Source organism: Gallus gallus, chromosome 7, assembly GCF_016699485.2.
Source record: "Gallus gallus isolate bGalGal1 chromosome 7, bGalGal1.mat.broiler.GRCg7b, whole genome shotgun sequence".
NCBI classification, from domain to species: domain Eukaryota; kingdom Metazoa; phylum Chordata; class Aves; order Galliformes; family Phasianidae; genus Gallus; species Gallus gallus.
In genome coordinates, this window is record NC_052538.1 from 18,854,846 (window position 1) to 18,872,464 (window position 17,619).

At 36.6% G+C, this 17,619-nt stretch overlaps 1 protein-coding gene and 1 long non-coding RNA gene across 11 annotated transcripts in view; one reads left to right on the forward strand and one right to left on the reverse strand.

Annotated features, from left to right (window-relative positions):
* Positions 1-17,619, reverse strand: part of B3GALT1 (beta-1,3-galactosyltransferase 1) — a 182,855-nt gene that overhangs the window by 46,636 nt on the left and 118,600 nt on the right. For 9 of the 10 annotated variants that reach the window (XR_006939909.1, XM_040704199.2, XM_040704204.2 and 6 more), the window contains exon 3: positions 7,334-7,438. The gene's annotated coding sequence lies outside the window, so the exon portion shown is untranslated. Of the gene's footprint in view, positions 1-3,944; positions 5,038-7,333; positions 7,439-17,619 lie in introns of those variants that run through there. The other variant, XM_040704205.2, reaches the window with a different exon arrangement.
* Positions 1-17,619, forward strand: part of LOC121111325 — a 76,538-nt gene that overhangs the window by 13,592 nt on the left and 45,327 nt on the right. The window lies entirely within an intron of this gene.

The following is a 17,619-nucleotide window of genomic DNA, read 5'->3' on the forward strand; positions in this document are numbered from 1 at the left end:
CTTAGAGGTCCTTCCAACCCAAACCATTCTATGATTCTGTGATCTCTGATGGCAACCCCTTGAGTTTCCCAGAACAAGATAAGAGGATGGTGAGAGAATGGTCATCTGGTCCATAAAGTTATCTGTGTAAGAATGTCCATGTAGCTTGTCTTGAAATCTGTAGAAGTGCTGGAAAAAAACAGTTGGACAGAGGCTTTGTGTTCTTTATAGATAGTGCATACATTTATTTCCTATATGAATTTTGAAGGAGGACCAAGTGCTATTTTTGGTTGATCTATGGGATTAATGTTAGATAGGCAGTAGTATCAGGTGAAAAGTTCTATTTTTTTCCCGTGACAGTAAAATAATTTCAAAATGCAATTTCCTCTTACTCCCCTCTGTCCCTTTGGCCACCTCACTCTGATATTGTGCGGGGTGTCTTACCTAGCCATCTTGTCTGCTTTGCCTTTATGTGGTACTAGTTTACCTGTAACGTGGGGGAGATAATTTTTAGTAGCATATTTTAGTCTTCAAAGCTTGAAATTCTTTTTTGTTCCTGGAGGAACAATAAATTCACAAAATACAAATATTTGCTACCTCTTTCTCAACTTCTTTTCACGTCAATATTTTAATAATTTGTCAAATGATTCTTTTCAGCAAAATGAAGTCATTACTGCAGACAGCTGGATGATTTGGAGACACATTCCAGAGATCTTACATGGGCTTAATGAAAATTTCAGTGGTAGAGATGCCTGTTACTTATTTTTTATTTATTTTGCAAACAATAACACATTACTGATCTTCCCTGAGCTTAACTTTTGACAGCTAGTAAGATGTACACTTACATCTTTAACACATTTCTATCAGAACACTGGTTTTCAAACTACCTGAATGTTTATTATTCACTAACGTAGCGGTTATTATTGATGGAATAAGTGCAAGTACAGAACATATTTGTTTTTGTGCATATTATCCTGATGTTCTAGAACAGTCTTTTAAACAGCAAAGTACAGTTAGGGAATAGGTAAATGTTTTTGCATGATATTTTATTTCACATAGATTTGTACTTTCAATTGGAAGACAGTAGGAGTTTGATCTTGTTAGGCATATGCAATTTTAACCTTTGTATTTCTGTGTTGAGTTATGTAATGTAATTTATTTTTTGATTCGGCTTTTGGCTGTATATGAAAAATTATTAGAGGAATTTTATTGTATACATGAACCTAAATCAATCTTTCTGTATCAGTGTAGTGGATTAGCTTATGTCTCTTAGGATAGGATTTGAAGAGTCATCTGCTCTTGTGAATGCCTTTTTATTTTGTTAGTCACAGATAAAATAAATGACTAATATTCCTGGCTACATTTTCAATTACCTTGTAAACAAAAAATTAATAAACTGAGGGGATCTGTAGGAGTGAAGTTGAAGCAGAAGTGTGAATGAAATATTAATAAAATTAGGCAGATGATGCAGGTCAGACCACTTGTATTCAGGGTACTTTTTCCTCTGCACTAAGTTGACAGAGTTAGAGACAAATATTTTGTGATCTTGTAAGGCTGACATTTGTATTCTTTCCATAGTAGCTCTTAGTTAATGCAGTCAGCTTTCTAGTAATAACTGAAGAAAAAGAAAAAAAAGAGGCAAAGAGGAAAATAAAGATATACGTTGCTATTTTTGCTACTAATCAAAATAACTGCGTATTTTAAGTATTGGCTGTGGGTTAACCCCAGAAGACAGACGTTTAGCCATTTCCAGGAAAGCTCACCACAGAATTTTCTGTTTGTTTGGGAAGGCAAGGACTGCAACTCCAAAGGTTTTACCTTTTGTCCTTTCCCTGAGATTTTCATTGCTGATCCCGATGTCATAAGTTATGGGATATCCCTTTGGCCAGTTTGGGTCAGTGTCCTGACTGTGTCCCCTCCCAGCTCCCTGTGTACCCAACGCCTAACTGCTGGGAGGGATAGCATGCAAGAGAGAAGGCCTTGATGCTGTGTAAGTACTGCAATAGCAATAGCTACAACATGAAGTACTGGTTTGGACTCAGATCCAAAACAGCAGCATGCAAAGTGACAGTGTAGAAAACGGACTCAGCCCAAACAAGTAGGAAGGGATAGAGCGAACAGGTAAATGTTTAATGCAAGAAACAGATAGTAGCTTCAATAGCCTGGCTAGAAAAGCTCCTGATTGTGTGATTCTCGGTCCAACATGAGCATTTAGATACTCCTAGAAATTTTTAGAAATCTTCCTTACCGTCTTGAATTAATTAGGTCTTTTGATCTCTCTTTTTTAAAAAGTCATCATGTTGCATCTAAAAATATTTTTCAGAGTGAAGTTCATTAATATTACTGATTGAAAAGAGTGTGTTTTGTTCAACACACCTCCCCATAGATTTTCAGTCACATTTTTTGTTTTACACTGTGAAAGAGGTTGTGTGGATTTTGTATGTAGTTTTAGTATTTTTTCTCCTGTAAAATGGCTGAGTTGTCTATGAAGAGCTGACTGCTACGAGGATGAAATAGATGCTAACCTGTGCACATCATTTGAACGCTTGTTTTCTGTCCTGCAAGGAACTCAGATCAGGAGCACAGCACAATTTTTTTCTCAGCATTTGTGTAGAGACATTTCTGCTGAGTGAGGAGAAACATGTTTTGGCCTATGTTTATTTACTCTTTCCCCTTCAGACAGTCTGCAGCAGAGAGAGTACAAGGAGGAGGATGAGCTTCTCTGTAAATGCTCTTGCACAATAAAGCAAGCAATAGGTTGGCCACTATAATGGTATGTTTTGGGGTACCTTCAGTGACACATCATGGAGTTATGTAACCTTAACTGGGGACTAGGCCTACATACAGTTCCCTTTCACCCATTTCATATGGTGTTCTGTTGGAGCATAAAGCAGAACTGCATTCAGTGCTTCTTTTATATGTAAATCAGTATCTTCTAAACTTGTATAAATAAAACAAGCAAATGCTATTTCTTTACATGAGATATGATGTTTGAGTAAAGGGAAATTTCACCTCTCTGCTTCGCAATGTAGGTGTTGTCATTATGGAAAGCCAAACATCAGTGCAGTTTATTGTTGCTGCCTGTCAAACTGAAGAAACACTTCATGCCAAGCCTGGGATCCTCTACAGAGGCCTAAGTCCAGCATATACATGCATCATTAACCATTGCCATCATGAATACTCTACTGCCGCAACTGTCAGTGAGTTTATTTTTGCCATCACCCAGTTTTGAGGTTGCAGTAATCACACTGAACCAAATTTAAAAGGGAATTGTTGTACATCTCAAGTTGCATCATCAAAACGTGAAATCTTCCACTACATTGATTACAGTATTTTATTCAGCAGCAGGCATAGCCGAGCAACTTATGTTCATGGCATCAGGACTGTTGCTCATAAGTTTATTTGAGAAGGATAAAAATATCCTACTGACAATGCTTAACTTGATGCTTATATTGAGAGAGGTAGAAAAAGGCATATCCCTACACTGACTGATAATCCCTATTTCATCCTTCCAGTTTATTTCCATCTCTTTGAAAATGCTGTATGAACACTTTGTCTGCATTTTTATTTTATTCTTTAAATTACTGTTGATAGCTGCTCTCTATTTCCTGCCTTAAGTGTTCTCTTCTTCCCCTTTTCCAGGCTCCACCAGTCATTGTTCCCACAACTTGCTTTACATAATCCCCATTCCTTTCTCACCTCCAAGATCATATTCGATTTGAATTTGTACAGGAAATTTTGCTTTGAGGGAAGCAGACCAAGGTTGTTTTGTGCATTTATTTCTTGCCACCCTCTCCCTCCACGGTCTGTAGGTTTTTAAACTCAGTCTTCTGGAAGGATGTGGGACACCATAGGCAATCATAATTTTATTTTAATGAAGTTATTTGTCAGTGAATTAAAATTCAGAACTGTATGTTTTCAGTTAGTTAAATATGAAAAATGAGCAAAAAATGCAACAGGCCCTGTTTTTCATTATTAAGTTCAATTTATTTCACACTGTATTTTCAGCTTTCAGTATTAAGCAGATTTTCTTCACTAACAACAAAATCTAAAAGCAAGAGTGAAAGAAAATGTGATCAATTAACCATGGAAAGCTAAAATCTTGCAGTTTGGTTCTCTATAAACCGAACATTATTGAATTCTCGAGTAATGGTCTCATAGTCTCAAGTAGCTGGAAATTAAACAATTGGTGCTTTAAGTGTTTAAGTACATTACTTGTGATCTAATTGCTTTTGCTATAAATTATTATACCTATTGCTTATTTAGCATGCCCGATGCATCCACTTAGAAGTGCATGATTCATTTGGTTCTTACTTCAGGACAGATGAAAACATTGTACTGAAGCAGGAAGTTAGGACTAAGAATGTGTAATTTATTTGAACTTGTGTAAATGCTACTTAGGCTAATGTCCATCTGGTTCAAAACAATCTGTGAAAGCAGAGCATAGAAGCAGCCTAAACTACAAGTGCTGCCTCCTGCTGCCATTGAGTACACCCTATAATTGTGCGGATATTCTGCACTTCAGGGTAGCAGCAAATAGCAAGTCTGTGCACTGGGTTGTGTATTCCACCCCAGAGCATGCTTTCTTGCATGCTGATGCATGCCCAATTGCTTTGGCTTATTTTCTTTACAGAAACTGCATATGCCAACACCGAAGTGATAGAAAATAGTCTCTTTTTTAAAGTAAAGGGTGGGGGAAAGGAATAATGCTTAATGGCTGCAATTGGGCAGCACAATGCTGTATGTAAATTTACACATTTTGACTTTCTGTGTAGACAGATGGTTGGTTAAGTCAAACCTAAAGATATTTCCTCCCATGACGATTTTGTAAAGCAGCGTAGCAGATTGTCAGATTGTACACTGTTCTAATGGGACAGATTTTTTGACTGCTGGGTTGTTGTGGTGGTGCTAAAACTGCAAATTGTAGCTCAGTGCTGGATCCTGGTGGATCAACGTCTGCAAGTAGCTGCAGTCACACAGATCGGATTCCTGGGTGACTCTGCCTGTGAAGAATAGTAATTTCTGGCTTCTTAATCTCCCTTCTCTTAGACCAGATGTCTGAAAATAATGAAGATAAACCCACGGTTGTATTTAGTTTTCTGAATTATAGGGTGCAACTTTTAAAGTCCTCTGAGCTCAGTGGCTCCATTCAGCCACCTCCTTCCCCTTGTTCCCCAGGAAGATAACTTTTCTGCACTTAGTTCCATTTCTGTCTCACTAATAGCACTCACCAGTTCCGAGTGGCTGAACTATCTTCTATTTCTTCTTTGTCAGCCTCCTTTCTCCAATATATAATCAGGTTGCTATTTGCTCTAAGAAACAACTTGATATGCACTTCTGCAGTGAGGCTGAGAAAACAGTGCTTTTCAAAGTCTGTCAGTCAGGTAACAGCAGCAAAGGTACTTTTTGAAACTGAGAAGCTATAGCATCCACCTTGACAAGACTGACTCAGTGTATTACCTTGAAATTTCAACCTCACTCCTGACCACTGTATTGTGTCAGCTTCAGGTTCTGGAATTTAGCTTTGGAACATACTTGTTTATGAACCTAAATTTAAAACTAAAGTAGTAAAGTTATTTTAAAAGAAAGCTTAGACTAAATTCCTAGGAAGGAACAGGTTATGTTCCAAAGCACTCTCCAAGCCATTGGTTTTTCAGTAAGAAAGCAGCGTGAACGAAAGCTGACTTACTGATCTCTGTCTTCACTTAAAAGTCAGTGCTCAGGCATTCATTTAGAAGACTGAATACATTTTTCACTAGAGCCTGTACGGGTTTTGACATTCACAGTTAATAGCGGGATAGAATCTCTATGGGCCAGAAAATATAACTAGTGAAAGTGTCAGGGCCTGATCCTGCTTTCAATGAAGCTAGAGGAATTTTAGCCACCACTTTTTTATAGAAGACTAGAAGCAAAAGGAATTGCTGTTCAAATGCATTTAGTGGTTGTTTACCTGCATGGTGCAGATTTACTCACACTATTTTGAATATATTTAAAAAAGACAGTCTCTCATTTTCTAGGGCATTGTTGTATTTTAGGCTCTCCATAATTAATTTCTATTTATACAGCAGATCAAAAAAACTAGCTTGCAGGTGTCAAAAAGATGCATGTTTTCTCACATACAAGTGTTTTCTTGCTTTAATTTTACACAAATAGTTTATTATTAATGCTTTTTAAAAGACCGCAGGAAGTACAGAGACTTGATTTTTTCTGTATGGTTAATACCAGATATTCATTTTTTTGCTTTCATTTGTAAATACTTTAAACTCACTCTACAGAATGGAAAAATGGACTGTAATTATTTAAATGTACACATGAAGATAATAAGAATTGAAATTCTCATTTTTAGTCACCGACATCTCTTTAATGGATCTTTAACATGAAAATTCTATTTTCCAAAACGCCACTACCAGCACTTGTTGCCATTTGTCGTCTTGGAAAAACATTTAACTTCTAACTTAAGTTCTCACTTCATATTTTTAAATTACCTTGTACTTAAAAAGGCTCCTTCTATGTCTCAGCAGAGTTAGGTAATTTATAGGTAGTTATTCTACTGTTGTTTTGGTAAAATCACATATGGGATTCTAAAAAAAGTGATGACTTAAGTTGTGGTATTACCCTGGGCACAAAGTTGTGCCTAAATGCATGTTCCTGTGAAATGTATTCTGTGGTAATATTTTTGCATTCTGCATAAGTTCAGTGCTAGTCAAACGTCTGTTGTAGTTGAAAATAAACCATGACTATGCCCTTTTAAAATGATGATGATAATGAAAATAAAAAACACTAAACAAAGTATTTAGGACACTGAGATACTCCAGAAAAGAAAGGCACCATGAACACTGAGAGCCTTATGTTTGAAGTGTGAGATTATTTGTTAAAAAAAAAAAAAGAAAAAGCCTTTCTTAACCTGAACTTTGAACGACCTCATCACACTGCCATAATGATATGATAAGAATGGAAGCGTCTTTTGTTTACAGTATTCAGTAGGAATGATGGTAAAACCAAAGATGGTTTTACCAGTGACTTTTGTGTTGGTGAAATACGCTGTGCAAAACTGCCCCTGAAATTAGCCTTTATGTTATATCTTCCATCTTGGATTGCAATAGGGGGACTTTCGTTTGTTTTCTTTTTCTTTAAAACACTTATATTTAGTGTAAAGAGACAAATAAAAATCTTTGATTATCATCAGGCCAAAGAATGGTTAAACTTAATTGAAGAATAAACAAAGTCAGTCAACACAGTTTAATAAAAGCTATACTATCTGATAAAATAATTTAGTATTGTGCATTTGTAATGTTGTACTAGCTATAAAAATCTGAAACAGCTTATAACATCATACAGTTATATAGGTACTTACCATTTTAAAAGCAGCATTGAGTGGAATCTGTAGAAAGTCCCCACGGTGTAATCAATAACTGATTAAAGTGATGAGCCTTTATGGTATTATTCTGAAGTGCACAATCTGAAATTAGAGGAAATTTACTGACAGTTATATATTTGGTTGAAAGAAGAATTGCTCAGACATATTAACAACAAAATCGATGCCTGTTGCCTTCTACAGAGTACAAGGACAATGATTTATCCTGAAAACATCCTTCAGCTGAGTAACTAGGTAACTTACACTGCACTGCATGTATGTGTTAGGCTCCATTTCATGAAGCAGGATTCCTGTGCAGTGAGTGAAGGAAACAGATGGAGTAAGAGGAGGACAGATGGATACCAAAAAATTACAGCCACCTTTTTTGGTACCTGTGCATTAACTGCAATAAATTGATTTATTTTCATTTACTGAAATAGGAAAATTATGGATTACGAAGCCAAAGCACGACAGAGCCCCAAACCACTCAATTTTGAAAGCATGTGTTTTTGTAGTGATCAGTAGAGTTCCAGATGGTTTACATGGAAGAGTAAAATTTTCTGTAGACAAGATTCTTACTGCCTACTCCAGTCCCTTTTTTTTTTCCTGTCAGGGAGATATTAACATCTTTCTTATTCAATAGGGGAAAGATTAATTGGTTATTCTGCCATACTGAAAAGCTATGAGGTGTTTCTCATAAACCAGAGACAGGCTGCTGAAGTGAGTTTGCAAATGCAAGGGGGCTGCTGCTATGTTATGAGGGCTTTGGGTATCCTGGAATGGAACTGAACCTGGAGAAGAAGTGAAAGGCTAAGAGTCAAGGAGACCCCTTTTCTTCCTGCAGCAGCTGTAGATTTCACAATTAGAAAATTGAAACAGATCTACTATATATATACCAGCAGTCCTTATCTGCTACGTGGCACAGCTGCTCTGTCCCATACTTGACCTTGACTTAATTTGATCTTCCCTGTGGTTAAATAGGAAGTTTAGCTGTGAGCCAAATCATTTCTCAACACCTCTCATTCTACCAGTAACTGCCAGCTTGTTGCTGATACTGTTGGATTTTTATATGAGCATCAGTCCATTAGAAGTTGGATGGTGACCATCCAGGCAATTTGCATTTGTTTCAGAATGTCTTACAATTAGTACACTTTCAAAATGGTAGAACGCAAGTAGAAATCACCCTTGTATTCATAATGTTTGAGACATGAAGAAATATAGTCAGAGAACATAATTATTCTCATGCTTGTAAAAATTTTTATCGGAAGGTTTTCTTGCATAAAGGCAATTCAAGCGTAGCTACCGTATTTTAAGCAGATAGGAGATAAACTATATGGCTTTCTTAAATCATCTATCTGAAAGAGATAATTAAAAATCTTAACTGGGGTCAAAAGTGATGAATTCTTTCTCTTTTTTTCATAGTTTAGAGATGGAGAGGAATAATAGCTTAATCATTTTGAAAGCATAGAATTTCTTTGGAAATTAAATTTGGACTGGAATTTAGTGTTTACTCCTGCAATTCTTTTGAAAACAAACTTACAACAGATGAACATTCTCTTAAATCCTTCCTATCAGTAATGGCCCTAATATACAACCCTTCAGCCTACTGAGACCTGCTAGAGTGTTTTGTGAAGAGCATCATCATACTAGTCCAGAACTGTAGTGTAATTATTTTGAAGATGACCAAGGGAAGGGAAAAGGCCATATGTACTGCTGTCAGTATTTATCAGCAGTAAGTGTAAGTGATGTGCAGCTTGGTTTATATATTTGATTTGTATTCAGCCCGGACTTACACTGCCCTTTCTCAAACTGTTTGATCACTTCTATTTCCACAGGGGAATGCTTTTAGAAAGGAGTGCAATCTCGTACAAGGTTCTCAACAATCACTAAATTTGGGCTTCTTGCCCTGATGTGGAGAGAGAAAGGCTGTGTATCTAGTGCAGAAAAGAGGGCTTTGTTAAAGTCTCCTGGCAGTCCTCAGCTATTATGCACTAAATACTGTTTCCCAAGTGCTAAAACTTGTCTGAGCTACAATAAAGATCAAATCTCTATAAAGTGGTCAAAACTCAAGTGCTTGATCTTATTTCTACCCAAAACAAATAATGGCACACTAGTTTAAATGCTTTCTTGAGCTATCCTCCCTGTATATTTGGTTCCACTGTTCTGCTCTGAGAGTCCATACACATTAAATCATTAATGTAATATGAGATCATTGTGAAACAGCTTTGGGACATGCTTGTCAAAAGAAAGGTCACCATCTTCTGTACAATTACAAATGGGAAAAAATGCTCAGTATATTCACTGCTTTTGGAGCATCTGTCAGGAGCCGAGTATCCAGCAACCTTCCTCTTTAGGAAATTACTCTTGCCAAGGAATTGTTTATTTTTGTATTTTTGTCAGCCGGCTGATCGTTTACAAATGAGCTGCAAGTTAAAACAGATACATTCTCCATATATATGCAATATGTATGAATTATTCCAGTGTGTTAGTTCGGGCACAAAGATCAACCAAACAGCAGTCTCTATTTTGTTTATAAACATAGAATATTAAGCTTAAGCTGTAAGTATTATTTTGGATAATGAAAATAACTTTCAAAATAGTTACTTCTCAACAGTAAGAGTAGTGTAACAGCTACAAATGATAGAGCAGATTATGAAGGCAATAGAATAATTTATATACTTGGTAAAAGAATATGCCAGGATGAGTTTCAGAGTTTCATGGAGTTCAGAGTCCCCACCTCAACTTTGTGTGCCCTTGCCCAGGTGTGGCTGGCTGCAGAAAGGGTGCTGTGTGTTCTGCAGCCATCCTTCCTTCTGGAGCCATGCTGCTGCCACAATCAGAAATCCCTAATACTTTTTGTTGGAGAAAGTAATTACGGAATATTAGATATTGTAGGTGATATGATTTCTTTTTTTGAGTTATTGTCCTTTCTATCCCAGATGAATAGTGGTACATAAATAATATCTTCTTTTCACCTCGTGTCTGTTCTTGTAGAAAAGTGCTACTGAATTGTTCTGAATAGATCTTTGCTTAATTTCAAAGCTTAAATTGACGCTAAGTAAGAAAGTTGGGCTCAACTTTACTAACTCACTGCTAAGTAGTAGATTAAAAACACAATGCTCAGTTTTACTGGTGATTGTTAATGCCACTTCTGCTCATGTCTTTGAGATTCTCATCTTCTCTTCTTAGTTACTTATTCCAAAATCTTTTGAAAAAATAAAATGGAAAGTCCCCAGGCAAGAACTTTTTCACCTGGCATTTACTTATTGAAATGGTACTTTTTTTTTTTTGGGGGGGGGGGGGGGTGGGGGGAGGGGGGTGGAATTGTTAATGCCTGAGGCAGGTTTCAACATTTTCAAGCCATGACTAAAACCAGTTTATATCAGTTGGCAAGTGCTAAGTGAATGCAGAGACAAGCTAAAGGAGATGGCTAGGGTCATATAGTAGAACATAAACATTCAAACATAGAAAACTATATATAGCAAGGTTCGTAATAAAGAGGAGAGTAGGAGAGTGAATGAATGTGTGAGAGAACTTAAAAGTTAACAAAACAAAGATTATTGGAAATAAAACTTGAGGGAATGGGATAACAACAACAACAAAAAGTAGTAGAATCAAAAAACGTTAAAATGGCATAAGAAATACAACCGCATTTGATCCATATATATGTGCAGGAAGAACATAGCACATTTACTGCTGCTAGATAGGCCTGAACACTGTGGATATGAGCTGCTCCATACCAGCTGCACTAGGAGTTGATGTCTGTCTCTTGCATAGTCCAGAGAAGCAGTATAGATGTGGCTTTAGTTCTCCTACCAATGAACTCATGTTATTGCATCTATAGAAAATGGATGTTTATAGATTTTCTTCTGCACTGGTGAATATGCCATTAAAAAAAATAATAAAAAAAATATTTAAAAATGCATACAAAAATGCCGTGATTAATAAGTTATGAAATGTCAATTCTGGGGAGGTTTTAGGGTGGGGAGAGAAGGGGGTAAGACAAAAAAAAGGTGGCAGAATCCAAAATGATTTTCAGAACAGTGAAAAGTAAATAGGATGGTGAGACTGGTGACATTCTTGGAAATATTTACCTCTAACATTTGAGTATTAATTTCCAGTGAGAGAAAGGAATCAAATAAGCTTGTTGTCTTTATATGGTTAGTACAGGATCACCTGTTAATGAGATCATTTAAAAAGTACTCAATTCTGAATTTCTGATAATACTTCCTTCTGACTAGTGGCAGCCTTTTTACCAGTAAAATAAATTATACTGTTTTCCCTTGGATACTTCTTGAATTTGCTTAGAAATTACAAAAGGTTGGGTACTTGCACAGATAAGAAGGGATTAAGCAGAAGCCATTTTGTAAGTAATCAGATTTTGTGATAATGTTCTGCAGAATAACTCATGATATAGCCACCTACTTAGCAGTAGGAGGGGTATGTGTAACTAAAGAACTTATTAGAATGATGAAGATCATGTTCAAGGCACGTTAATTTCCCTCAGTCCTCTTTTATTACCCCCAGGCATTCAGCTTGATAAAGAACTTATCTCTGAAGATGATGATGTCTGGTGAATGATTTGTTTCATGTCAGCTATCTTTCACACACATTTGTGCTATTCCCTTGCCTCCATCCAAAAGGAAAAGTGTAGGATCACACGTCATTGCATGCCCTTGCATATGATGACAGGCATTTCATGCGTTCAGCTTCTGCCAGACATTTAATCAGGCCAGAGCAGTTCAGTAAGATTTGCTACCTATATTTTTAAGCAAACCAAAATCAGTTATGGCCATTGTAATTCTCACTGTACTTCAAACTAAAGAATGATAAGCTGTTGATTAAGAACAATAAATCACTGAACATGCTTGTACATTTCCATTTTTAGAACAAAATGCTTTGTGGTTCTCATTTGCTTTATCTGTTTCCATAAATTTAGAACTTAATCTCAAGCATTGCTCGTCCTTATGGTATTTTCATTTGGAGATGTCAGTTATTTCAGGAGAAATTTTACTGCTAGAAAATCTTGAATTGCATCTCTTTTTAATGCAAATGTTTATCTTTGCAAAGCTGAAGAGGCTTTACCTGATTTTAAAGTTTAAACCTTTTGCAAAATGCTTCTGATAGATAATGGCCTCAGCATTAGGAAAAAATAAATGTAGGAATCAAATCTTCTTTAGAATATTCTGTGTGTGTCTGTGTGTATGAAAACACAAGGATTACAAATTAACTATAAATGTCTATTTCTTTTGTAATGATCTGTGCCGGAAATGCCAAGTCATGGCTTGAACCAGTGATTGAGCACCTGGTGGGAAGGCAGGACCAACCCAGGGGAGCTCAGGTGCATGCAGTGCCTCTGAGTGACTGGAAGGGGTGGAGCCAGGATCCACCCCTTCCCAGACCTCATTTAAAGGTTGGCCATGGAGGTAAGGCTACTTTGCTGGAGTTCCCTGCTTGCTTGTGGCCTTCTAAAGGTAAGCAAGCTTTTTGTCTTTGTTTTTTGTATCTGCAGCTGCTGCATTTGGGTTTGTCTGTGTTTGCTACAGCTAAGGGCTTTACTGCTCTGCTGTTATTGTTGTACTTTCTGTTGCATTATAGCATTATATGATCACTGTAACTTGTCAGTAAGATAACTGAGATTAAGTGGTTGTTTCTTTAGTCAACAGCAGCAGTAGACTTTTGATTTCTTTGTTAAATAGCAGCTCATCACAAAGTTCATGCCACCCTTATTAGAATGAAACTCTATTTTTTTTTTTCAAAAAAAAAAAAAAAGCATTGACTGAGGTCCAGTCCTGTAGCTCACAATTCTAAGTTATTCTTTGCTTGCTTTGAATTCGGCAGAACTTCTTGTCATCAGCGGAAGGCTCAGAACTGGGCTCCTTGTGCTCACTGAGTGCTATAAGAAATTCCATTCCAGGCTCTGTTCCTCCACCTCTCACTATATTTTTGTCTGTTTCAGAATGCAGTGACAAAGGTTGATTATATTTTAAACAGAGGCTTATCATAATATTTTACATTCATATTTAAACTCCGGGCCAGTCTATTCTACAGTTTTTTTAATGTATTTCCATTTTCTCTCTATTGCCTGCGCATACTGTATTTAGAAGAAACTTTGTTTCTCAAAGTGCCTGCTTTGGTTAGTCATTTTACGCTTATTTCATCATTATTGCATGAGATTTGTATTGAGTATCTAATCTAGCTTGCTGCTTGTTCCATGTTCAACTAGGACGTGAGTTCTGCCATAGCACTTTCATTAAAAGGCAAAAAAAGAGAAGAAAAAAAAAGCATAGGTAAAAATCAATCCTCATCATTTATAAAAATACATTTTCTTCTTCTCTGTTGAAAAGGTTCAGATTAGAAATATTCTCAAGTTCTCTATTTTCCAGGAAGTTTGTATTCTCTCATGTATCCCATCTCAAAAAGCGTTTTTGTGTTTTGTGAAACTGAATCAAAGACTATCAAAACTCAAAATTATTTACAGTTGTAAGCAACACCTATGATCCTATCAAGTACTAAGCAATAAACTGTTGCTATACCCCAATTCTGGGGATTAAAAAAAAAAAAAATGCTTTTCTTAGTGTTATGAGAAAGGAAGTCTTGATTTTTAGAAATAAAGAAAAATGAAGTATCTGGATAGTTTTTGATGACTCAGAGTTCATACTAATATGATACATCTCAAACTTATGAGAAGAAATCACTGTTATTGTTCTTGTAGCACTAGTACAAGGAATATAATCTGCACGTTGTTTACACAACTGAAAATTGTTTCATATAAAAGGTGGAAATGTGGTATTTTTATCTCTAATGAGTGGTGGAGGTTGATTAACTTCAAAGCATTGCTATAGTGAATTATCCCATGTGTGTGGAAACTTACAGATACAGTACAACAAATAGCTCTCTTATCTGTATGCAAACCTTGTGTGCTTTTTACAGGGAAAAAAGGTAAACAAGTAATAGTGCTATAATTAACTTTGCAGAAGTTAATCTGGTTGATTTATGTGCATGGAACTTGCTTCGTTTCTCTTAAGAAGTTGATATGTGTTGACATCACGTGCTTGTGTGTTTGAGTCAGAATATGGGAAAATGGTGTGAGCTCATATCTTCACATGTGCTTAAGTTTGATGTGAATTCTCTTATATTCTGTAGTCTTTCACACTTTTTTAAACTAGAATTTTATCTGCTTATTGGTAATTCTTGACAGAGCACCCTATGTTGTACAGTGACATCTTCCCCCCCTTCCCCCCCCCCCCCCAATCCAGGCCTTATTAGCAGGATAATTAATATTTCTTCAGTAGGATTCTTTGTATGCTTATTGCAGTGACCAGAGGATAAAGGAGTTTCCCTTTTTTCCCTGCTCTTGTTCATTTTAATATTCTCCCTGTACCAATTCTGATTCAATTTGTATATGACGAAGCACTATACACAACTGTGCAGGTCTATAAATAAGCAATAAACTGACATCTTTCACCTGTATGAAATGTATTTCATGCTCTTCTTTACTGTTACGCTTGCTATTAAACTTCTATCTCTCTACTGCTTTTCTGTGTTTTCCCACATCCCTCTTCACCTTTTCTGGCAATTGACACATTCTCTGCTGTGGATGAGGAATAATACACCATTACTCTCTCCGCTGTGTCTACTTCTGTGCTGATGGCTTGACACAGGCATTGCAAACAGACATCTTTTCTGCTGTGGCATCTAAAATAAGCTGTCTGCAGCCACATGCTTTCAAATGTAAAGTACTTCTTACTTCAAGTAATATAACTGCATATGTTGAGAAACTTGTGGATCTCAGAATAAAATCTGGCTCTGAAATGAATGTGAGGTTAAAGCAGAAAGCAAGAATGGGCTATGAGTTCCCTGGCAACTCAAAGCATTCAATGATCTTACCAGTTTGCTCACTACCATAGTGTCTGTAGTAATATATTTCAAGTGTTCATATTATGATTGTGCATGTAAATTGTCCTGTGTTAGCAAAACTCAGCTAGACATTTGTGTTAACGGTTCCTTCAAGATTCAACTACAGCCAGTCTGTGTGGCCATAACTGGTTTACTAGGATTGAAGACTGGCCTTAGCCCTGACAAGTAGCTGCCCCTCTATCTGGCATATATGTGGATCCCACTCATTGCTTTAGGACTGGTGAGACCTCACCTGGAGTACTGCATCTAGGCATGGAGTCCACAGGACAGGAGAGATGTGGGCCTGTTAGAGAACCTCCAGAGGAGGGCCATGAAAATGACCCAAGAGATGGAATACCTTCCCTATGAGGACAGGCTGGGAGAGCTTGGGCTTTTCAACCTGGAGAAGAGAAGGCTCTGGGGTCACCAGAGAGTGGCTTTTCAGTATCTAAAGAAAGATTGTAAGAAAGAAGGGGACAGACTCTTTAGTAGCGTCTGTTGTGACAGGATAAGGGGAAATGATTTCAAACAAAGGGAGGGAAGATTTAGATTGGACATAAGGATGATTTTTTTTTTTTGCAATAAGATTAGTGAGATACTGGAGTAGGTTGCACAGAGAGATGGTGGAAGCCCAGTCCCTGGAGGCATTCAAGGTCAGGCTGGATGGGACTCTGAAATTCTTCAGGATTTTCTCTTACAGCTGTTATAGTGCTGCTGTATACTGTAGTTATGGTCTGTCCAAAGAATCAATGCAGTGAAGTAGGGATTGCAATGAACTGCAGTTCTCACAGATTTTCATGTTATAAAGTAACAAGATAGTCAGTAGATGACTAATGTGAAAAAATATGAAAGCAGTACTGATTAGGCAAATGCTGTAAGTAAAACAGCTCAATCTAATCATGTATTCACTTCTAATGCACAGGAGCGTAATCCTGTCTGTAAAAGAAGCTGTTTAGATAGGTGAAAATAAAAGGCCTTTGTGTCCATAAGCTAAATCAAGGTTTTTGTATTACCGAGCTGTGCTGTGGTTGTAGTATTAGTGTTGCATGTTAACAACTTTGCTTTTGGTTGTTCAAATCCATGAGCTAAACTGTTGTCTATCTTTATTTAACCTTCCTACTTTCTGCCATTATAACTATTTCATAGATTCAGGAATAACTTCAATTCCATTAAAAGATGAAATCTGTCTGGAATATATGCTTTCTGTATACAGCTCTTGATACCCATGTGTGTTTTTCACTTACCTTTTTAAACTTGTTTTTGAAACTACCCCAGGTTATCAGCTGGTGCTTTTAAAACTAGCTGACACTGGCTGATAGAAGAGCCCTTGCCAATGAGTTTATTTCTGTGCCTTATGATTGTTTATAATACATTTTAAGAACTTTGAAAATATAACATCCTTCTATACCAAACCATTCCTTCCCACTTGGTAGCCTGTACCTCTGTCTCACTCTGCCATGATTACAGTTGTTGCTTACAGAGGCAGTCCCAGAGTTTTTACTCAAATTCCTTCTCAATGATTATGCTTATCAGCAGCCTTCAGCTTTAATGCATCCTTTCAAATAAATGAGTCTTAAGCTGTTGTGTTGACTGTCTTCTTTTAACTTTTAGTTGCTTGATTTTTTTTGAAAGAGTATTTAACCATGATTTTTGGCTGGTAAATTCAGTCAATTGATGGATTTCCTAAAGATCCCACATGCACTTCATGAAAATCATCAGCATGATAAAGGAGAGAAGCCAAAGGCACTTTTTCTGCTGAGAAAATGAAAAGAACTCGGTGTCTATGTGTTCTTTTTGCTAGTAGCTAGCTCATAAATTTCAATATATGTTCCGAACAGTGCAGTAGAACAGATGGGGAAGATCTCTTGGGGCAGTTGGACAACTAAGGGTGTTGCTTTTGAGGATATTTCTGTGAATACAGAATACAGGAGCACTATCTAATATATCAGCATAATCTCTGGGGATCTTGGCATTTCACTTTAGTAATCTTTATCACAACGTGGTTCAAATTACTATTATTTCACTTAAGAAAATATCTCTTAAAGCTATTTATGAAATTTAACATACAGTATGAATTTAAATGTGAAGAAATCGAGTAGGTTGGACTGTGCATTATTATTCATAGTAATTTAACTTTTTCCACTAGTCTGTGTGTGGAGAAAAGCATTTGGAGGAACTGGAGAGAAATCATCAAAACATGGAAAAACAATATATGTGTATGAAATTGGCTGTCAGAATAACTCAACTGCAACATTACTTTTAATCACAAAAATCACTGTCTTTTTTTATATCAACTAAAACTGTAATATTTTCCAGTTTTGCCAGTGGAGCTAGTAACACTACATAATCATGTTATATAATCACAAAACCTGACAATGAGCAGAATG